General features: G+C 44.3%; 1 protein-coding gene across 1 annotated transcript in view; it reads left to right on the forward strand.

Moving 5' to 3' along the window:
* Positions 1 to 23,548, forward strand: part of PCDH7 (protocadherin 7) — a 632,827-nt gene that overhangs the window by 590,058 nt on the left and 19,221 nt on the right. The window lies entirely within an intron of this gene.

Below are 23,548 nucleotides of genomic sequence, written 5' to 3' on the forward strand. Positions count from 1 at the left end.
AATGCACACACACGAAATACAAGAGAACGTAAGAACATAAGAGAAGCCATGTTGGATCAGGCCAATGGCCCATCCAGTCCAACACTCTGTGTCACACAGTGGCCAAAAAAAAACCCCAAGTGCCATCAGGAGGTTCACAAGTGGGGCTAGAAGCCCTTCCACTTTGTACGCCCCCCCCCTCAAGCATCAAGAATACAGAGCATCACTGCCCCAGACAGTTCCAATAAAATGCTGTGGCTAATAGCTGCTGATGGATGAAGAGAAAGAAAGAGAAAGAGAGGTGTGTGTGTGGAAGAAATGTTTTAAATAAATAGCAATAAGAGGTGATTTATGGAATCTGGAGATCAGTTGTCGTTCCAGCTCCAATCTGGAAGCTGACAACCCTATCTGTCCCCCTTGTTACAGCCCCATCATCACGGGTATTTTTGTAGCAGGAACTTTTTTGCATATGAGGTCACACACCCCTGATGTAGCCAATCCTCCTGGAGTTTACTGAGCTCTTCTTACAGGGCCTACTCTAAGCTCTTGGAGGATTGGCTACACCAGGGGTGTGTGGCTTTATATGCAAATGAGTTCCTGCTACAAAGAAAGCCCTGCCCATCACAGAGGGTTTTTTTCCATGTCCCTCATCATAGCCTTTTGGGTGATCCAAAGTTGGGCCACTATCCTCCCATTTTCACCAGTGGAAAAGCTAGTTGGATTGAATCATATATTCACAAGTGGGAAATAGCACGACTACCAAAAATAGTGTAGCCTGTTCTGTTTCAGTAACAAAGGGAAAGAGTGCACAGAAGGTAGCAATTAAACTATTTTGAATAACGCTCAGGTTTGCTGTCTACTCAAAACACGACATAAATCGCATTTCAATGACTTAGATCTTGCTTTGATTGAAAGAAAAATTTCCTTCCCTTTAATGTTTCCTTTTAATATTTTAATAAGTAGGCTTTTTGATAAGTATAAATGCCCGTTTTATGTTCCCTTTTAACTATCTTTTGTACTTTAATGGAATGTTTAATTGGCAATATTCTGTTTTGGTAAGAAGGGATATACGTGTAGTGTAAAATGTGAATTGACTTTTTTTTTTTTGCCTGCCGTATCAGCAAACAGAGTACAAAAATCTGCTGCAAGTCTTTCATCTCAGATGGAGTGTCGGAGGACAGCTTAGTCCCTGACTTTTCTTGCAGTAATACTAGTACTAGAGCTTTGTTACAATTTTGTGAGCTCTCAAATTCCATGTTACAATCAGCAGAATTGATGAGGGAGAACCTTTTCGTTGAACTACAAAACATGTTGCATGAAGAGTGAAAATGTTTCTCTGTGGGAGTTATTTTGTCCAAATTTCTGGCACTTGCCTCCAACGGAAGTGACATTTCTCCCCAATGAAATAAGAAGATGAAGATATTGGATTAATACCCTGCCCTTCACTCTGAATCTCAGAGTGGCTTACAATCTCTTTTACCCCTTTACTCCTTAACCCCACAACAGACACCCTGTGAAGTAGGTGGGGCTGAGAGAGCTCTCCCAGAAGCTGCCCTTTCAAGGACAGTTCCGCGAGAGCCGTGGCTGACCCAAGGCCATTCCAGCAGCTGCAAGTGGAGGAGGGGGAATCAAACCCGGTTGTCCCAAAAAAGAGTCCACAAACTTAACCACTACACCAATAGCCTCTTCTGTTGAGAAGGTTTCTTGGGCACCTGGAATTCCTCAGACATGACTTGTTGTAGGATACAACCCATTGTCTTTAATTCCATCACCGTGCTTATAAATAACAAGAGTCTGAAAAAAGATCATATTACGTACTCATAGGAGTATCCCATGTTCCATAGCAGAACTAATAAAATATGTTACATGAGTATTCTAGATAGATGGCTGTAGATAGGTAGGCCTATATGCATTAATTCTCCCTTGAAAAGAGGGAAGGACTGGGTTTTAGTTCATACTATTTTCCATAGTGAGATAGAGTCATCACCTTATTATCTCATGGTGCATGCTCTCAGGGTTGTTTTTTTTTTTTTTTTTTTTTTTTTGTAGCAGGAACTCCTTTGCATATGAGGCCACACACCCCTGATGCAGCCAGTCTTCCTGGAGCTTAGCGTAGGCCCTGTACGAAGAGCCCTGTAAGCTCTTGGAGGATTGGCTACATCAGAGGGTGTGTGGCCTCATATGCAAATAAAATAAAAAGCCCTGCTTGTTTGGCATTTGCTCTCAAAGATAAAACTGTTCACGCCATATAATCTGGTAGTTTGTGGTCTTCTCGTGCGCTTTCGGTTCCTCTGTGCAATTCTGTGAACGAGCATCCTGGAAATGCATAAAGATCATCAAAGGAACAATAACGGAGGATGAGAGATATTAAAGAAAATGAAGTGCAACAGAGAAACTCTCCGGCGTGCCTACCCTGAGGGCATGTGTACAGAGCTACAATGTACCAAAGTGTTGACTTGAAACTGATTTAGAACTTGGCACTGTTGCTGGAGGTTATGCGGCGTAGACTGCATTGCCTGGAAGAGAGCCAGGCACCACTGTTAAGTGCTACAAAAAAAAATATGCCCAAGGAAAGACAGCATTGACCTCAATTTATGATTATTACCGTGGGTGAATACATCTGGGATATGAAAGTTGGAAGGGGGAATCTCACCGTAGCGTCTCACAGAATTGGGATGGACATTGCGGATAACTGAACCCTTTCCCTGATTATGGCTCTTGGTCAGAACACATCTGTCAGCTTAGTTGCATAAACGTACATATGCCCAATAATGTGTAACTATCATCCATTCTCCCATTTGCTCAGGTAACATTAGGCCTATTTGCGCTGATTCTGTATATGTAGATCACCCAGGGTGGATGGCGGTCATCTCTGTGTCTGTTGCTTTTGTGGGTGTTTTCCATTTGGGGAAAAAAAGTATGTTTGAAAAGCCCTAACTTGGATGGCCCAGGCTTAAGGTAGCCAATCCCCAGTTGGGGGCAGGGGATCCCCTGGTTTGGAAGCCCTCCCCCTGCTTCCGGGTTAGCAGAAAGTGTGTGTGAGGAGGTGAATATCTGTTGGGCACTCCATTATACCCTAAGGCAGAGGTGGCCACACTTGCTCAATGTAAGACCCGCAAAGAATAAATGTCAGATGTTTGAGAGCCACAATGCATAAACAAATACTACATACATGCTTTAATTAAAACTCTTAATATTTTTTTAAAAAATCAGATTTTTATTAACAGATTTTCAGTTTACCATAAAGGACGGTGGCTCAGTGGGAGGGACGGTGGCTCAGTGGTAGAGCATCTGCTTGGTAAGCAGTTGGTCCCAGGTTCAATCCCCGGCATCTCCCAAAAAGGGTCCAGGCAAAAAGGTGTGAAGAACCTCAGCTTGAGACCCTGGAGAGCCGCTGCCAGTCTGAGTAGACAATACTGGCTTTGATGGACTGAGGGTCTGATTCAGTATAAGGCAGCTTCATATGTTCATATGAACACGGTAATCTATCACCTCAAATAATGCAGATCTAGTGAGGATATAATAAACAATTTAAAAAAAAAACCAAGAAAAAGAAAATGTAAGCCATAAAATAAAGAACCAAGGAGCAGTCATACAATTATACTGAAGAGCATCCAGTGAAAATACATTCTATTGACTGATTCTGCTGTACGAATGTGCAAATAACTGTCCCAATATTCTATTAAGAAATCCAGTTAATCAAACTCAACTAATTAGAGCTCACGGTTTTTTGTATTCAGACCAGAGGGGAGAAAGTGAGCCCCAGAACATATTAGAAATCGAGCATATCATGATAAAAAAATTTGGGGGGAGGATATTATGTTTGGAGAGATATTCCACTATTTGGAACCAGGACACAGTAATTTTTTTCTTGAGTACGTTCTGTCAGAGCATCAGCACTATAAGTTGAGATTTTATTTAGTAGTAAATAATTCCACAGTCGGGTTCTCCAAGCATGTATTGAAGGCAGAGCCTTGTCTTTCCAGAGTGCAGCAACCTCCAATCGTGCTACTGCCAGCAAGAAAACTCTTAATATTTGACTCGGGCACAGCTGGCAGCCTCCTCCCTTATATGCTTGCTTTTCCTCCCTGGGCTGTTATGCTCTCAGTGTCTGGGTGACCTCTTTGGTGGTGGAGAAGAGCTTGCAAGCCTGCCTATTCCTTCCCCCCATCCCCTCTTCACATATGGTAGAAATAGTTGCCCACCTATGGGGTCAGCACTCAGAAACTGACCATGCTATGCACAGTTACTCAAGAGAAAGCCTCAGCTTCCAGAAGCCACACAATATGTATGAAAGAGCCACACGTGGCTCCCAAGCCATGGTTTGGCCACCCCTGCCCGAAGGAGACTTGTTCCCATAGGATGTAATGGAGAATTGACCCATGGGTATCTGGATCTTGTGGGGAGGCTGTTTTTTAGGTAGAAGCACCAGATCTTCAGCATAACATCTGGAGCTTCTCCTAACCCCCTCCCAAGTTTCAAAAAGATTGGACCCAGGGGTCCAATTCTATGAGCTCCCCAAATATTGTTGCTGTTGTTGTTATCCATTGTTTCCAATGGAGGGAAGGCATTTAAAAGGAGTGCGGTCTCTTTAAATGTGATGGCCAGAACTCCCTTCAGAGCTCAATCATGCTTGTTGCAGCCTTGCTTCTGGCTCTACCCCAAGGTCTCCTGACTCCATCCCTAAAGACCCCAGATATTTCCTGAGTTGGACCTGGCAACTCTATTATAGCATTGGAAAAAGTGCAGAAAAGGGCATCCATCCATCCATCCATCCATCCATCCATCCATCCATCCATCCATCCATCCATCCATCCATCATCTATCTATCTATCTATCTATCTATCTATCTATCTATCTATCTATCTATCTATCTATCTATCTATCTATCTATCTATCATCTATCTATCTTTTTGGCCACTGTGTGATACAGAGTGTTGGACTGGATGGGCCATTGGCCTGATCCAACATGGCTTCTCTTATGTTTTTATGTTCTTACCCAGGCTATCCTGATCTTGTCAGATCTCAGAAACTAAGCAGAGTCAGTCCTGGTTAATACTTGGATGGTAGACTACCATGGAAGTGCAGGGTTGCTGTGTAGAGGCAAGCAATGGTGAACCACCTCTGAACGTCTCTTGCCTTGAAAACCCTACTGGATTGCCAAAGGTTAACAGCATGTCCTCCCCCCCCCCCACCACCACCACCATGTTTGAAAAGCTTCTATATACACATATACAGTTTTTAGGTCAAAACCATAAAGCCAATGAGACCTTCTGTCTCAACACTTTCAGATACATAAATTTGACCATGACTTAACTCTTAAGTTATTCTGGGCAAATATATTTTTTGAAAACAAGAGGAATCACATCTTGTGGTATTCAGCTAATGGAGTTGCAAACCCTGGGGAACTAAAGCACTGGTTCATTTGGGGAATGCTAATCAAGTCCAAATTGACATGAGTTCCGCACTCTCTCCGGTCCGATGATTTAATGTGGCCTGTCAAAGCTGTGCCTTAGGTGTGTTCCACTTTGTCCTAGAAGACTGATTGGAGCCAACTTTGCACAAATGACAGGTGCCATTATCTAATGCAGAGGGAAGTGTGGTTTAAGAACATTGATTTGGGCCTCAACAGGCTTAAGAGTGAGTTAAATCATGGCCAAAGTATCTTGCGCTGAAATAGGTAGCTTTGTTGCTCAGTTCAAATCTGATGTGAAGCTTCTGAAGCGAAGTGCTTCAGAGAAACAGCAAGAATAAGGATAGGATAATAGCAAGGATAAGAATAGGATAACAGTAAGGAGAGGGAGAGGGAGAGGGAGAGGGAGAGAGAGAGGGAGAAGGAGAAGGAGAAGGAGAAGGAGAAGGAGGAGAAGGAGAAGGAGAAGGAGAAGGAGAAGGAGAAGGAGAAGGAGAAGGAGAAGGAGAAGGAGAAGGAGAATTTGGGAGGCGTAGTGCTTTTTTTCCCTCCAGAACTAATGTAAGGTTGCTTCTTGCAAGTACAATTTATAACTGGAGAGCCAGTTTGGTGTAGTGGTTAAGTGTGCAGACTCTTATCTGGGAGAACCGGGGTTGATTCCCCACTCCTCCACTTGCAGCTGCTGAAATGGCCTTGGGTCAGCCATAGTTCTGGCAGAGGTTGTCGTTGAAAGGGCAGCTGCTGGGAGAGCCCTCTCCAGCCCCACCCACTAAGTCAATAATTAAAATAGGGGATCATTTTTTGGGGGGGGGATGGGGAGCTGCTTCTCACAGTCTTTTCTGCCCAAAAGCAGATTGGGGGAACCTCAGGTATGCCACCCAAGATTTGACGAGGGGTTACAGTCTGCTGAGAACTGGCAAACCCCAACTTTTAACCATGCTCTTGTCAGTACATTAAGAGGAAGTGAGTCATCAGTAAGCAATTGGGAGGGGGCAGGAGGGAGATGTATATCTTATTGAAAATCAGAGACTTTCAATGAATGCAAATATATGACGTTGACAAGGAAGATTTTTGGATAAGCTTCTCTTAAGGCGCTTGAGGGGGAGTGTTATTGTTATTAAATCCTAACATGAGGAAAATCATTATTATTCTAAACAGTTGGAATATACAGGAGAGGAAAACATGTGTTTTTATCTATGGAATGTTGAACAGATGGCAAAGCAAAATACAAATCCATAGAACTTCTAATCTATTAGAACCTAATCGGTACTGTGCCCCTCCAATGTTTATTTAAAACTTTAAAGGCTACTTTAAAGCACGTTGTCAGCTATGAGCTGAGATATTATTTCCCGTAATCTCTTCGGATCCAGTATTTGATAACTTCTAACACAAACAATCAAATCTCCTTTCCAGCAAGCGACCCCCAAATGCCGCTCCTGGGTTTAATTTTTGAAGCTTATTCTGTCGATCTTCTATCATATTTTGACAATAATTTGACTAGCCGCTGGATTTGGTTGGTCTGAACTGGAGAGCAATCACAGACGCACGCTCAATATAATAAACCTCCGACTGAAGGATTATATGATAAAAAAAATACCGAAACGGATCAAAGTTATTGTCACGGCAGACTTTACCTGTGGGTGATTGACGGCAGAAAGCAAGACACATGGAATAGAAGCTAAAATGCTGCCTTTGGCTGTTCTGATTTAGTAAAAAAAACATAGGGCGTGATTATTGTGATTATTATTTTGCTGTCACGTTGCAGCTGGTTTATGGCAACCCCATAGGATTTTTAAGGAAAGGGACTTTGCAGAGGTAGTTTGCCCTTGCCTTCTTCTGCATAGCCACCCTGGGCTTCCCCTCCCATCCAAATACTAACCGGGGCTGACCCTGAATCAGGGCTGGTGCACAGGAGTAGGTGTGGTAGGCAACCGCTTAGGGCGCCACCTTGACACAGGGGCATGGGGTGGGAGCAGGCACCCCCTCCCGACTCGCACTGACCCTGGAACTCCATGTCCTTTCTTCTTCTTCTTCTTCTTCTTCTTCTTCTTCTTCTTCTTCTTCTTCTTCTTCTTCTTCTTCTTCTTCTTCTTCTTCTTCTTCTTCTTCTTCTTCTTCTTCTCTCCTCCTCCTCCTCCTCCTCTTCCTCTTCCTCTTCCTCTTCTTGAGATCTCCAAGGAATACCATGGTCGTGACACAAAGGCAGGCAATGTCAGACCACCTCTGAATGTCTCTTCCCTTGAAAGGCCCACAGGGTCACTGTAAGTCAACTGTGACTTGATGGCACTGCCCACCACCAAGAGGGATGTTATGTGACCAACTAAAGCTCATTTTCAAAGCCCTGTGTGATGATACAAAACAGTTCTTTCTTGAGACTGATTCATTGTCTTTTCCCAGTCATTATTTGTCCACTTTTTTTCCTTTTTTCTGGGTTCATTACCCTGGCTTTAAGAACAGTGCTGTTTTTCATGGCTTCGTTGGCACAAGGAACACTGATTCAATTCTGGCCTTCTTCTTTTCCCTCCTCCTCCTCCCCCTGTGCTACCACCCCCCCCCCCCCCCCATGACTCAGGCAAACAGGAAGAAGAAACATCTGAGCATGCTCCTATTTTGGTGCACAACAGTGCCTAGTAGCGAGAGGCGAAGCTGATAATTTTGCAGGGTGCTGCAGAGAGACAAGCTTGCACAAGAGAATGTTTTGTGAAATCACAGCCACCTTCAGGTGTTGTGAAGGTTTTGTTGGAAAGAGTTTGAGAGTGAACAGAAATAATAATAATTAAAAAAAATCTCACGCTCAAAAGCCTCTCACTGAATAAAGTGTGTCGTTGAAGAAGGGAACAAAAGTAATTTTTTGCATAAATACTGCCACAATGAATGCGAGGCTTTTGAACTGGATCGGGTTTTTCATGGTACAATGGGAAGTCTTTCTCCCTCAAGTACCTTAATAGTTTTAAAGGTCTCAGCACTTTGTATACGTAAGTAGCTTTGGAAAGTTTTATTCCTTATGTACCAATCCAGTCAAAGTTTGCTATTTGTGTTCCTGATGTGGTTGTCAATCCCCAGGTGGAACAGGGGGGGAAAGGCACAAAGCCTCCACGTCTACCAACCTCAAAAAACAAAACAGCAGAAATATTTTTTTTATGAAACAGTAATAAATTACTTTAACCAAGACACATCATTATTAGTGCATACAAACAAGAACGTCTGTGCCCCCCCGGTTGAAAAAAGAGAGTATTTCATTTGTTATTTTAATGTCTCTGCATCTAATGTGGCATTTGAATCTTTGAATCAAATGCTTTAAAAATCGAATTGATGTGGCCAGATTGACAAGGTCTAGAATGTGCCAATCAGTAATCTGTGAGATACGAGTTCCTTGAAGACCTTGTGCATCATGTGCTTTCTTACTGGTAAAAAAGGGGGTAAAATTCTTGTCCTTGTGGTTTTAGAAATTAGTGAGGAGGAAAGAAGTAAGTCATGACTGGTAACACAAAGCGGTTTGGGGGAGGCTGACTGCTTTACTCGCTGACTCTTAAACTTCCAGAAAAGTAATAGTACATTTTTAAAATGAAAAAACAAATAAAGGGGATTGTGTACAACAAATGAGTTCATAATTTTAAGCAGACCTCCTTTTTTGGTTGAAAAAGCCCAGCAGGAACTCATTTGTATACTAGGCCACAGCCCCTGATGTCAAGCCAGCTGAAACTGCGTTTCTGTGTGTTCTGCTTCAAAAAAAAAAAAGATCTTTGTTTCTTTGTTTATTTTATTCAATTTTTTAGCCCACCCTTTCCTTAGGACAGGCTCAGGCAGGTTTCATCATAAAAAGGGGAGCCTTGTAAAGCAAATCAGTTAAGAGGTTGGACCAATGTCAAAGCTCCACACTTAACACAGATTATGAGAAGGCATGTAAGAAATCTTTATGCATCATTTCAGCAGCACTCTTCTGCTCTAGGATTGCCGGGTCCTCCCTGGCCACTGGAAGGCAATGGGGGAGTGGGGTTGCCAGATCCAAGTTAGAAAACTCCTGGAGGTTTGGGGATGGATCCTAGAGAGGACAGAGACCTCAGTGAGGTACAATGGCACAGAGTCTACCCCCCAAAGCAAACATGGGGGGGGGGATTCCCCCCCTTCCTAATTTGGTTTATAATCCCAGTGATTTGCAGACTTCACCTAGGTGTCCTCTGGAAATAGTATGCTAATTATATATTCTCATGAGCCTCGCGACCTTCGGATCCTGTGAAAGAACAAGAGATCATTGTATTTCCACAGACTGTATTGTATTGAAGTACCAGATGGCTGATGAATCAATACTTCAAGGCAAAAAGTATGGCCCTGACTCAAACAAAAAGAGAATTAAGTACATGGGAGTGGAGAAATTGTCTGGGCTTTTGTTTCTCACTAGCAGCAGAAGGTGATTTACATTAAAAAATTTACTTTCCCCCCTCATTTTGCTTCAAGCCTACTGAATATAAACTTAGACAATTTCTTCTTCTTCTTCTTTTCCTTCTGCTCCTCTTCCTCCTTCTCCTCCCAGAAATGAAATATCTTCTCACAGATGTGTCTATAAATTAGAGCTGTCCACCGTCAGGTGTAGTCTGTAGATTTCCGGAATTACAGATCTCATTCCAGATCTCCCTTCAATTCCTGGCATGAATGGCTGCTTGGAAGGGTTTCTATGGCATTATATTCCACTGAGGTCCTCCATTGGCTGAACCTGCCTTTTCTAGGCTCCACTGTCCCAATTCCAGGAGTTTCCCAACTCAGATCTGGTTACCTCAGTCCATAATCTACTTTTCAACTCACTTCATGTGCGGGTGACCTGGAGAAAGAAATTGGAAGGTCAGAAAAAGGCAGGAGAAGATCATCTAGCAATATTTATTCATTTGTTTCCCACCTTTCCCCCCAATGGAGACTAGGGATGGGTACAAACCTCATCACGAACTTAAATTCGTCACAGAAATTATCCAATTCATGGCTCATGAGCTGAGAGTCATGCAATCACGTCATGCAATCACGTCTGCAGTGAACCTTCCATGGTTTTCATGAAAGTTCATGCAGTTCATGTCAGTGGTTCGTGTGGGAGACACACTGACACCAATCAATTAATCATTAAATCATTGATGTAGTCAGTATGGTGTAGTGGTTAAGAGCGACTGAGTCTGGAGCTCTGGGTTTGATTCCCCATTTCTCCACATTAAGCCTACTGGGTGACCTTGGGCTGGTCACAGTTCCCCCAGAACTCTCTCAGCTCCATCTACCTAACAAGGTGCCTGTTGTGGGGAGAGGAAGGTGAGACAATTGTAAGCTGATTTAGAACTCCTTGGGGTAGAGATAAGTGGGGTATAAAAACCAACTCTTTTTCCTCCTCCTCCTCCATGCTTGCCTAGGTATTTCTCGCCATGCCAGTCTGAGAGAAATTTGGGCCTAGCACACTCAAGAGGATTACCATCCCTTACTGGATTGTTTATAGCTTTTAGCACCCCAATATCCCATTCCGGTGCAAAGGAAAGGGGGATGAAAGAAAGCAGTGAGAATAATAGGAAGGAAGCAGCAGAGACAGCCGGTGAGGGAGGTGTTGGTGCACAAGACAATTTGTGTTTGTTCGTGTACTCATATATGAGAAAGAAGTTGTCATTCTCCGCTCCATTCCTTCAACCAGTTGTGTATGAGAATGCCACATACTTGTATGCACTAGGGATGCCCACTTCCAGGTGGGGCCTGGGGATCCCCTGGAATTACACCTCATCTCCTGTCTACAAAGATCAATTCTTCCAGAGAAAATGGATGCTTTGGTGGGTGGACCCTATGACACCGTACCCCACTGAGGTCCCTGTCCTCCTCAGGCTCCATCCCCAAATCTCCACAACCTCCAAATGTTGAAGGAAAAAAAATCTGAGGAATCAAGGGAAGCAAAAAAAAAAAAAAGTGTTTTTGAAAAGGGAATTTTGGGAACCAGATGAGTTTGTGGTGTAGTGTATGTGTGCATGTGCGGGGGGGGGGGGGCAACAGTGGAAGGGCTTCTAGTGTCCTGGCCCCACTGGTGGACATCCTGATGGTGCCTGGTTTTTTGGCCACTTTGTGACATGGAGTGTTGGACTGGATGGGCCATTGTTCTGATCCAACATGGCTTCTCTTATGTCTGGGACAAGTGATGCTCTGTATTCTTGGTGCTTGGGGGGGCAACAGTGGAAGGGCTTCTAGTGTCCTGGCCCCACTGGTGGACATCCTGATGGTGCCTGGTTTTTTGGCCACTGTGTGACACAGAGTGTTGGACTAGATGGGCCATTGGTCTGATCCAACATGGCTTCTCTTACGTTCTTATGTGTAGCATGACAGTCATTCTAGTACATGAATGTATGGCTCCCAATGCAGTTTTTCATCTCATAGATCTGTAGCCTCTGACTCCTGACTGCAAGTTCCTTGCATGGCCTTAATCCCGCCGTGTATTTATGAGATACACGGGTCTATCATGGGCAGATAATAAATCCTCTCCTTTTTAACTCAGCAGGATTCACATAACTAAATGAAGCATCTTAACATGGCAGGAAGGCTAAATAAATCCCTTAGGTTATTGCTACTTTCCATTCAGCACAGCAACGTTTTTTCCTTGACAGTTACTTAAAAAGACAGGAAGTCTCAGGATATTTGTCTTCCACCTTCAAAAACCGCATACAGTTCCTCCTGCACTTTGCATTATTTAGAGGCTCCTTAGCATGCGGGGCAGGAAGAGGTCTTTCAACTCTCCTCCCTCCCTCTTTTGAAGAGAATTTAAGACACATTAACCAGGATTTCACATGCTTCTTTGCTCAAGGTAATTTGAGCTAAGGTACTAGGCCTTGGGACCAGATGGGATTGCATATCTGCATAGATAGTCCTACTCAAGAGACAGATCAAGATGGGTAACCACATTAGTCTGTCTGTAGAAGTAGAAAAGAGCAAGAGCCCAGTAGCGTCTCAAAGACTAACAAAATTTTCTGGCAGGGTATGAGGTGTTGCGAGTCGCTGCTCACCTCTTCAGATACAGCTAGAATGTGAGTCCATCTGTCCTTATATCTTGGAGAGTGGCGTAATTTCAAATGCTGAATGATAATAGCAGGTAAAAGCCAATATCAGACTTGATTAGATTGGATTGATACGCAGAGAGGCAGTAGGCATGGAGAAACCAGCAGTGATAATGAGACAGGAAACCTAGATCCCAATTCAGTCCAGGAGGATGCATTGTCTTGAGTGTCATTGTTGGTAGCCATTCAGCAGTCTCTCTAATCTCCCTTTGAAATTTCTTTGTAAGAGAATTACAGCGATTAGGTCAACAACTGAATGTCCTAGAAAAGAAAAAAATATATATTCTGTTTGGGGAATTAGCTAAACTCATGATTGAATGGTGTAAAATTCAGTTGGGCAGGCTGAGACCCACCAGTGGGTTGTGAGTGTTGACCATTGGATTTCCATACTAGTAGGGTTGACAGGTCCCCCTGGCAAATGGTGGGGGATGGGGGGACTTACCAGGAGCAGGAAGGAGAACCAACCAACATTGCAGCAACATGTCTATGTCACTTCTAATGTGACCCAGAAGTGACATCATCACATAGAGATGTTGGGGTTATGCTCTAATGTTTAGGCAAAAATTCTATGGTAAATTTGGCTTCTACCATAGAATTTTTGCCCAAATACTAGAGTGTTGCCCTGACATCGCCACTGTGATATTGTCACATTTGGATCACTTTGGAAGTGACATAGACCTCTCACTGCAACATCAAATATATCTTTGTTGTGGTCATAGATCAGCCAAGACTGGCACACAGAATCATCTGTAGGTACAATAAAACTTCAAAGCTCCATAACAGGATGATTTCACTAGTACAGATATAATTCCAAAAAGAGAGAGAGACTTAACCAACTGCTTCCTTGTCAAATATGCCAAGGTGCAAATTTTGACCACCTTAAAGATGGTCTCATTAGAACAATACGAGAGGAGGAGAGAAATATACAATTTATCATGTCTACTTGGAAAACTCGTTAAGATTGAAGTTATGTATAGAGATCAAATATCTCTGCAATACAGAGGGCGATATGGTAGCACACGATCAACTGTTTTGATGATGGATCCAAGAGGACAGCCATGTTGGTCTGAAGCAGTTGAACAAAGCAGGAGTCAAGTGGCACCTTTAAGACCAACCAAGTTTTATTGAGAACATAAGCTTTTGTGTGCTCTCTAAGCACACTTCATCAGACGAGGGGATCAGGTATTGATCAATACCTGATCCCCTCGTCTGATGAAGTGTGCTTAGAGAGCACACAAAAGCTTACGTTCTCAATAAAACTCGGTTGGTCTTAAAGGTGCAACTTGACTCCTGCTTTGTTTTGATGATGCTCATTTAGCAGAAGTAAACTTGTGGAAAGTTAGGGCACTTTAGGGTTGCCAGGTCCCCCTGGCAGCTGGTGAGGGATGAAGAGTAGGCTTACAAGTAGCAGAGAGTTTCACCTGACATTTCAGTCACACAGGTACATTGCTAAAATAAAATCAAATAATAATAAAAAATAAAACATCTGGCGTTCCTTTCCGTAGACTAGTTTAATATGGCCAAAGACCATATTAGCTAAACTCATTCTAGATAAAAAACATACATTCAGAATAGAACATCTAAATATAAAATCAACCTCAATTATATACATCGCGTTCCAGCTTTTTGAATCTTAGAGCCAATAAACCAATTAAGTACTTTTATTTTTTATTTTATTTATTTAATAGGCTTATATTCCGCCTTTTCCCGTAAACGGGCTCAAGGCGAATCACAACATATAAAAATAGCAATAAAAACCTACATATCAAAGTTAAAACACCAATTTAAAATTAACAGTAAAAACAATAAATAAAATGCACCACCGGCGGACAGGGCACAGCATATCAATAACCAGTTGTAGGCCCGTCTTAAACGATGGTAATAACAATAGGATAGCACTGTAATAAAGCATGATCTCACCACAAGGGAGGCCAAATGATGGAATAATAGGACGCCCGCTGCCTCAACCATAGGCCCATCAGAACAGCTCCGTTTTACAGGCCCTACAAAATGGCAGTAATTTACGTAGGGCCCGGATCTCCACAGGGAGCTGATTCCCCCAACAATTTGCTTCTGGGATCTTATTGCTCGCATAACAAAGTTTGCCACATTTAAGGTAATTTTTTTGGACCATATCAGGTGTTCCTTCCCCCCTTTTTATTTGCAGTAACCCCCCCCCACACACACACTGACCAGCTGATTGGTGGTGGGGAGGTATAGCCTGGCACCAGGGCAGTGGGGGAACCGCCTCCTCCACTGGGGGATCTGGCATCCCTAGGGTATTTACTCATTTTTTTTTTAATTTCTTTCTGTTTAAGGTAAAATATTTTTTCCCCTTAAAAAAACAGGGCATTTGGCAGAACCTTGGAGTTGTCTTTCTGTTGTCATTGTAAAAGGTCTCTGCCTAACCAATGAAATACTTTATTTTCTAAAGAGTTCTGCGCCAAATAATAATACACTTTTTGTCGAACTTTATTGAACTTAATGACATTTCCACCATCAGCCAGATGTTCTTGATGATGATACAATTCGTAATGCTTATGTAAAGTTATAATGATTTATAAATAAATAATAAAACAATTCTTAGCACTTATGTGAGGTTTTAAACTTCAAGTGATGGTAATGGCTGATCCAGTTTGACATGGGGTATCTGTTGACATGTGCATCCACTCTATAGTTTGGTGTAGTGGTTAAGTGTGCGGACTCTTATCTGGGAGAACCGGGTTTGATTCCCCACTCCTCCACTTGCACCTGCTAGCATGGCCTTGGGTCAGCCATAGCTCTGGCAGAGGTTGTCCTTGAAAGGGCAGCTGCTGTGAGAGCCCTCTCCAGCCCCACCCACCTCACAGGGTGTCTGTTGTGGGGGAGGAAGGTAAAGGAGATTGTGAGCCGCTCTGAGACTCTTCGGAGTGGAGGGCGGGATATAAATCCAATATCTTCATCTACCTCACAGGTTGTCTGTTGTGGGGGAGGAAGGGAAAGGAGATTGTGAGCCGCTCTAAGACTCTTCGGAGTGGAGGGCGGGATATAAATCCAATATCTTCATCTACCTCACAGGGTGTCTGTTGTGGGGGAGGAAGGTAAAAGAGATTGTGAGCCGCTCTAAGACTCTTCGGAGTGGAGGGCGGGATATAAATCCAATATCTTCATCTACCTCACAGGGTGTCTGTTGTGGGGAGGAAGGTAAAAGAGATTGTGAGCCACTCTGAGACTCTTCAGAGTGGAGGGTGGGATATAAATCCAATGTCTTCATCTTCTTCTTCTATCTTCTATATTGTTACTATTTTTAACTTTAACAAATCTTTATTGGCTGTATACTCACAATACAATAATGCAAAGTAATGCTACAAGTGATTGCTGGTAGAAACTTAAGGTCCTGCCCCATTAGTATATGAAACCCAAGATTGTTGTCCATTTGTTGTCTGTTGAGCAATGAACCGAGTAAGGAAAAGAAAAAAACCAACAACACTATTGTGATTAATAATAAGAACAAGAATATTAATAGTAAAAAAAGGGGGGTGAATAGGAAAGAGAAAGTAGGGAGACGTGAAAGAAGAAGATGAAAGGGAAGGAGTATGGCGGAGAGGGGAATTAAAAGAACAGAGAGGGAGTAAAGAGGGAAATGGGAAGGGGAAAAGGCAGAATTAAGACTGAGCAAAGAAATGTTCTCATTGAGTGAGAGGGGGGATGAGTCAAATGACGAGGCAAATTTCCAAGTCATAAAGTGCCCAAATATGAGAGAATGAACAGCTCTATATTCTTGGTCCTTTGGGAGGTAAGAGCGGAAGGGCTTTGGGAGTTGTGGCCCTGCTTGTGGACCCCCTGATGGCACCTGGGGTTTGACCACTGTGCGACGCAGGGCATTGAACTGGATGGACCATTGGCCTGATCCAACGTGGCTTCTTTTAAGTTCTTTAATCAAATTGACTTCTGACGTCATATTTGAAAGAGTTAATATATTGTGCTACTGGCTTCTTGAGACACAGACGTGCTTTCCAAAGTTGATATGTAAAATTTGGATGCTTTTTCGTACCTCATTTGAAGCCTGAACCATCTGACTTGTCTGCAGGAGAGAATGTTAAAGGCAGAGGAGCCAGTTATGCAAAGCTCTTTAGTACTTTATGGTCTGGCTGTTGGTGCCCCCCCCCTCTAATTTTATTAGTAGGATCTCATGCAGGGTTGCCAATTCCCAGGTGGGGGCAGGGGATCCCCCGGTTTGGAGGCAATTACCCCGCTTCAGGATCATCAGAAAGCGGGAGGGGGGGAGGGAAATGTCTGCTGGGTATTCCATTATTCCCTATGGAGACCAATTCCCATAGGACATAATGGAAAATTGATTCATGGATATCTGGGGCTCTGCTGGGGCTGCTGTTTGAGGTGGAGGCTCCATGTTTTCAGCATAGCACCCAGTGCCTCTCCCCCCAAATACCCTCCAAGTTTCAAAAGGATTGGACCAGGGGGTCCAATTCTATGAGCCCCCAAAGAAGGTGCCCCTATCCTTCATGATTTCCAAATGGAGGGAAAGCATTTAAAAAGTGTGTGGTTCCTTTAAATGTGGTGGCCAGAACTCCCTTTGGAGTTCAATTATGCTTGTCACAACCTTGCTCCACCCCAATGTCTCCTGGCTCCACCCTCAAAGTCCCCAGATATTTCTTGAATTGGACTTGGCAACCCTAATCTCATGTTGCTTTCATGCTAACCGGTGAAAGCCAGCAGTGATTACTCGATGAAAAGAGGGGGGGGGGGGGGGAATGCAGTGCCTTCCTGGAAAAAGACATCATTTCAAATGTGAGCAGCTCATTGTCCCTTCTATCCAGCCACCAATGTGATGCTGCCCTGTTGGTGGCCTAATTTGCACATCAATTGCTCGATGTGTGCTGACTGGTAACCACATTAACTGAAGTGGCTCCGTGGAAAACTCTAGTGAAGGAAGGAAGGGAAACCAGAACTTGTACCTGTGAGGCTAGATCTGTTCTGGGTCAGTCATCCAGGCCAGTCAGGGCTTTTTTTTTTTTTTTTCCTGGGGTAATGAGGTGAAACAGAGTTCTGGAACCTCCTCATGGAAACAAAAATCTCAAAAAAGCATTTAGATGATGATGAAGAAGAAGATATTGGATTTATATCCTGCCCTTCTCTCTGAATCTCAGAGTGGCTCACAGTCTCCTTTATCTTCCTCCCCCCTTCCCCCGCAACAGACACCCTGTGTGGTGGGTGGGGCTGAGAGACGTTTCACAGCAGCTGCCTTTTCAAGGACAACTCCTATGAGAGCTACAGCTGACCCAAGGCCATTCCAGGAGCTGTAAGTCGAGGAGTGGGGAATCAACCCCAGTTCCTCCAGATAAGAGTCCACACACTTAACCACTACACCAAACTGGCTCAAAAGTTCATGAGGGGCACCTGTGTGTTCCTCATTCATTTCCTTCTTGAGAGTTCCAGGACCTCTTTCTCCAGAAAAAAAGGAAGGCAAGCTGTATCACTTGATGTCGCAGTCATAGTTCGGTGACTCTGCGAGTACAGTCTGAGCAATGAATTTGCCTATGCAAACTCCTCCAACGCTCGGTTCATTTCCCTTGAATTTATTCTATCAAAACCAAGCCAAATCTAATAAATAAAAAAAAAATATTCCATTAACTTGAACCCTTCTATCAATTTGCTTGACTGGTATGTGTTATTGTGTTTAATGGGCATGTTAAGGGTGATAACAGACGGGCAGTTTGGGGCGGTTGGGAGGCGTCCTGAATTGGGCTGACTCAAAAAGAGCCATCCCAAAGCCTTTATTTGCTCCCCAGCGAAGTGCTTGCATTCCGTCTGCCAGGCGGCCGGGCTCCTCCAGACACGGAGGCACCTCAGAAGCTGGACCGCTCTTTCTTCTCCCAACAACTTGAGCTCTCGTGCGCTCAAGTGCTCCCCACAGATTTTAAGGGGGAAAAACCCAAGGCGGAAGTGGCTTGGGGAGGCTTGGCCCTTTCACACAGTCGAGTCGCCTCGCTTCCGCCCTGCTGCTTCCAGACGCCGACTAGGCGACTGGCTGTCGGCGCAGATATTTGCTACCACTTTGGAAGTGGTAGCTTTTCAAGCCAGCCTGCAGAGTCCAGATCAGGAGTCCCCAACCCCGGGGCCATGGACTGGTACCGGTCTGTGGCCTGTTAGCAACTGATCCGTGAGATGTATATTTCATTACATGTTATAATGTAGTAATAACAATAATAAGACGACATTGGATTTATATCTTGCCCTCACTGGGTTTGAAGCAACCAAATGGTGGTCTGCTTTGATCTCAAAACCCACTTTCTGCTGGCTATGATGGGATCTGCATGGGCAACAGCTATGCAGGACGAGCACTGTAGTAAGAAGCAGGGGCGGAATTCTAGCAGCAGCTCCTTTGCATATAAGGCCACATATAAGGCCCTGATGTAGCTAACCTCCAAGAGCTTCCAGGGCTCTTAGTACAGGGCCTACTGTAAGCTCCAGCAGGATAGGTTACATCAGGGGTGTGTGGCTTAATACGCAAAGGAGCTCCTGCTAGAATTCCACCCCTGGTAAGGAGAGGGATTAGTTGGAACTGAGCAAAAATGTGGCTGGATTGGATAGGGCAGGCAGTTCAGTTATGAGGGAGCTCTTGGCTATGCTTAGATATGCTGGTGTTGTCGAGTCTGACTCTTTGCGACCCCATGGACAAAGTCACGCCAGGCTCTCCCGTCTTCCACCATCCTCCAAAGTCTGCTCAAATTCGTGTTTGTTACATCAGTAACACTGTCCAGCCATCTCATCTTTTGCCATCCCCTTCTTCTTTTGCCTTCTGTCTTTCCCAGCAACAGGATCTTCTCCAGGGAGTGCTCCCTTCTCATTTGGTGGCCAAAGTATTTGAGCTTCAGCATCTGACCTTCTAGGGATAGGGTTGCCAAGTCCAATTCAAGAATTATCTGGGGACTTTGGGGGTGGAGCCAGGAGACATTGGGGGCAGAGCCAGGAACAAGGGTGTGACAAGCATAATTGAACTCCAAGGGAGTTCTGGCTATCACATTTAAAGGGACAGCACACCTTTTAAAATGTCTTCCTTCCATAGGAAATAATGGATAGGGGCACCTTCTTTTGGGGCTCATAAAATTGGACCCACTGGTCCAATCATTTTGAAACTTGGGGATACTTTGGGGAGAGGCACGAGATACTTTACTGAAAATATGGTGCACCTCAAAAAACAGCTCCCCCAGAGCCCCCGAAACCTCCAGATCAATTCCCAATTATACACTATGAGAATCGATCTCCACACAGGGAATAATGAAGTGCTCAGTAGATGTTTCCCTTCCCCCCCCCCCCGTTTCTGGTGACTCTGAAGCAAGGGATTGGCCTCTTTACTCACGAGTTGCTGCCAACTTCTTCCAAGTAACACAGACACCCCATCCCAAGAGGAAGCCTTTCAATCGGAGACTGAAACCTCCGGGGGTGGAAAGGCACATGGTCCTCTGGGGGCGGGGCTTCCCCCCGCCGGCCAGCTGATTGGGGATGGGAAGAAGCCTGGGAAAGCGGAAGAACCCCCGCTGGGACCTGGGGATTGGCAATCCTATCTAGGGAACAGTCTGGGTTGATTTCCCTTAGGACTGACTGATTGGATCTTCTTGCAGTCCAAGGGACTCTCAAGAGTCTTCTCCAGCACCACAGCTCAAAAGCATCTAATCTTCTGCGCTCAGCCTTCCTTATGATCCAGCTCTCACAGCCATACATTACTACTGGGAATACCATTGCTTTGACTAAACGGACTTCTGTTGGCAGGCTGATGTCTCTACTTTTTATTATGCTGCCCAGGTTCGCCATAGCTGTCCTCCCAAGGAGCAAACATCTTTTAATTTCATGGCTTTTAATTTCATGCTGGTGTGACAAGGGGTTATTTTGTAAAAAAAAGAGGTGCCAGATCTTATTAGCACAACTCCTTTGCATATGCCATACACCCCTAACATCACCAGAAGGTGTACTAAATTAGATCAGTTCAGCATTTACCTTAAAATGCTTCTTGAATTAGAATAAGACCTTACTTTCATCATATTTTTAAAATTACTTTCTTCTATGTGGCTACAGTTTAGGAGCCCCGTGGCTCAGGGTTGTAAGGTGCAGTGCTGCAGTCCAAACTCTGCTCAGGACCTGAGTTCAATCCTAGTGGAAGTTGCATTCAGGTAGCCTCCTCAAGGTTGACTCAGCCTTCTATCCTTCTGAGGTCGGTAAATGAGTACCCAGCTTGTTGGGGGGAAGTGTAGATGACTGGGGAAGGCGATGGCAAACCACCCCGTAAAAAAAAGTCTACCGTGAAAACATCGTGATGTGACATCACCCCAGAGTCAAAAACGGCTAGTGATTGCACAGGGGACTACCTTTACCTTTTATGTGGCTACAGTGGCATGATGAAGATTTGCATCTGTCTGCTTTCTGTATTTTGGTTATTTCCCCATTTTTTTTGTGTGTGGGAGGAAAATATTAGAAAGTTTGTTCAGATCTTAGAGTTCAGCAAAATTTTCATGGGGGGGGGTTGAACAACAACAAGTTTTATTCAGAACGTAAGCTTTTGTGTGCTCTCTAAGCACACTTCGTCAGACGAGGGGATCAGGTATTGTGGGCTGAAATACAAGCAGTCTATTGATTAAGTATGCAGACTGATCATGTGGTAAACCAGTGCGGCTTGCCCATTTGGTCTGGAAAGCCATAAAAGGTAATAAATTCCTCTGCCAATTGGTGTTTCTGTAAATCTAGGTGTAAATAAGTGTAAATTTTGTAAATTAGATGTGGGCTACAACTAGGAAATACATGTACTTTTGTGATTCACCTAGATTTACAGAAACACCAATTGGCAGAGGACTTCATTACCTTTTATGGCTATCCAGTCCAAATGGCCAAGCCACACAGGTTTGCCATGTGATCAGTCTGCATACTTAATCAACAAACTGCTTGTATTTCAGTCCAGAATTCCTGACCCCTTCATCTGATGAAGTGTGCTTCGAGAGCACACGAAAACTTGCGTTCCGAATAAAATTCGGTTGGTCTTAAAGGTGCAGCTTGACTCCTGCTTTGTTCATCTACTTCAGACCAACACGGCTGCCCTCTTGGATCTATTTTGTAAAAGGTTGCGAGATATTTCCAGCGTTTACGCATAGGCTTTTAACTCTGTGAGTACATAAAGCAAAAGCCCGTGCCGTGCCGTTTGCACATCTCCGGTAGCAGATTTGTGTTTGACTTTATTCGGTGAGACTGCCTTAGAGCTGGCGTGCAGTATCTCTCCCGTACATGATAATGCCACATTCGGAATGACAGCAGTCCAAGCCTTGGGGTAGGAGATGCTGTTTGAGATATGTTCAGTTGCCGTTTAACTGTGTTTCGCCCGAGGTGCTGGGAAAGAAGTCACCAATGCTTTCAAACATGTTTAAGCATTTTAAGAGTGCCTTGGCTTGTCAGAGCGATGCCGCAGTGCTAACAGGGTGCCATGCGCTCCGTAGCTGCAATTAGGTAATGTGAATTTTCGAGAGAGTTTGGACTGCAGTCGTGACATTTTGGGTTGAATTTCATATGCCCCCTCCCCTTCTCCATTGTGGATGCTCCAGTATGTACTAGAGAGATTGTCAAGGTGCCATTGTGCTCTCAGATACGGCTTGTCATCAGAATTGGCAACTTGCTGTGTGAGTCGGAGAACAGAAGCTCCTTCTGAATGACTCAGGTTTGGCTCACGCGCTTTACCTGAGCGGCAAGTGACAGATTTCAGGTGGCTGAGAAGCAGGGGGTGCACCCGACATCTCACACACAACGTGGCATGTGGCACGGATGCTTTGTGTGGAGAGTCAGGTGTGTAGTCTGTCTGATTCTCTCCCTGTTGGTGAAAAAAAAGGGATTCTTGGGTTTAATCAGGCCTTTCTCTTTAGGGTCTTCATGGAGTCATGAAATCATAGAATCATAGAGTTGGAAGGGACCTCTAGGGTTATCAAGTCCAACCCCCTGCACAGTGCAGGAAACTCACAAACATTTCCCCCTAAATTCACAGGGTCTTCATCGCTGTCAGATGGCCATCTAGCCTCTGTTTAAAAACTTCCAAGGAAGGAGAGCCCACCACCTCCCAAGGAAGCCTGTTCCACTGAGGAACCGCTCTAACGGTCAGGAAGTTCTTCCTAATGTTGAGCCGGAAACTCTTTTGATTTAATTTCGACCCATTGGTTCTGGACCTACCTTCCAGGGCCACATAAAATAATTCCACACCATCCTCTATATCAAGTACTTGAAGATGGTGATCATATCACCTCTCAGCCGCCTCCTCTCCAGGCTAAATATCCCTAGCTCCTTCAACCTTTCCTCATAGGACTTGGTCTCCAGACCCCTCACCATCTTTGTCGCCCTCCTCTGGATCCGTTCCAGCTTGTCTAGATCCTTTTTAAAATGTGGTGCCCAAAACTGAATGCAATACTCCAGGTGAGGTCTTACCAGAGCAGAATAAAGTGATACCATCACTCCACGTGATCTGGATACCATGCTTCTGTTGATAAAGCTCAAAATTGCATTTACAGTTCCTGAACCTTTCTGAACCTTTCTTTCCATTGAATAGTAGGTGCAGCTGCATAACAATCTCTGGATGAGCTCCACCACCTATTTTTTTTTCCCTACAAAACAACCCCTGGGTTTAATAGTTTATTCGAGAAAGTGTCCGCCCTGCTACAGAGTAGTCTTGGTGTAATCACTTTGAGTCTTCATGAGAGAGGTGGACTATAAAGAACACATTTCATATGAACACCGCTGGGGTTACTCTTTGAACTAGGGTTGTCAGTGTTGGAACTCTCTGTCTGGGACAGTGATGCTCTGTGTTCTTGGTGCTTGGGGGAGGGCTTCTAGTGTCCTGGCTCCACTGGTGGACCTCCTGATGGCACTTGGGGTTTTTTGGCTACTGTGTGACACAGAGTGTTGGACTGGATGGGCCATTGGCCTGATCCAACATGGTCTCTCTTATGTTCTTAATCTCCAGGTGGGGGCAGGGGATCCCCTGGTTTTATAGGTCCTTCCCCTGCTTCAGGGTTATCAGAAAGTGGGGCCGGGGAGGAAAATGTCTGTTGGGCATTCCATTGTACCCTATGGA

Source organism: Heteronotia binoei, chromosome 9, assembly GCF_032191835.1.
Source record: "Heteronotia binoei isolate CCM8104 ecotype False Entrance Well chromosome 9, APGP_CSIRO_Hbin_v1, whole genome shotgun sequence".
NCBI classification, from domain to species: Eukaryota; Metazoa; Chordata; class Lepidosauria; order Squamata; family Gekkonidae; genus Heteronotia; species Heteronotia binoei.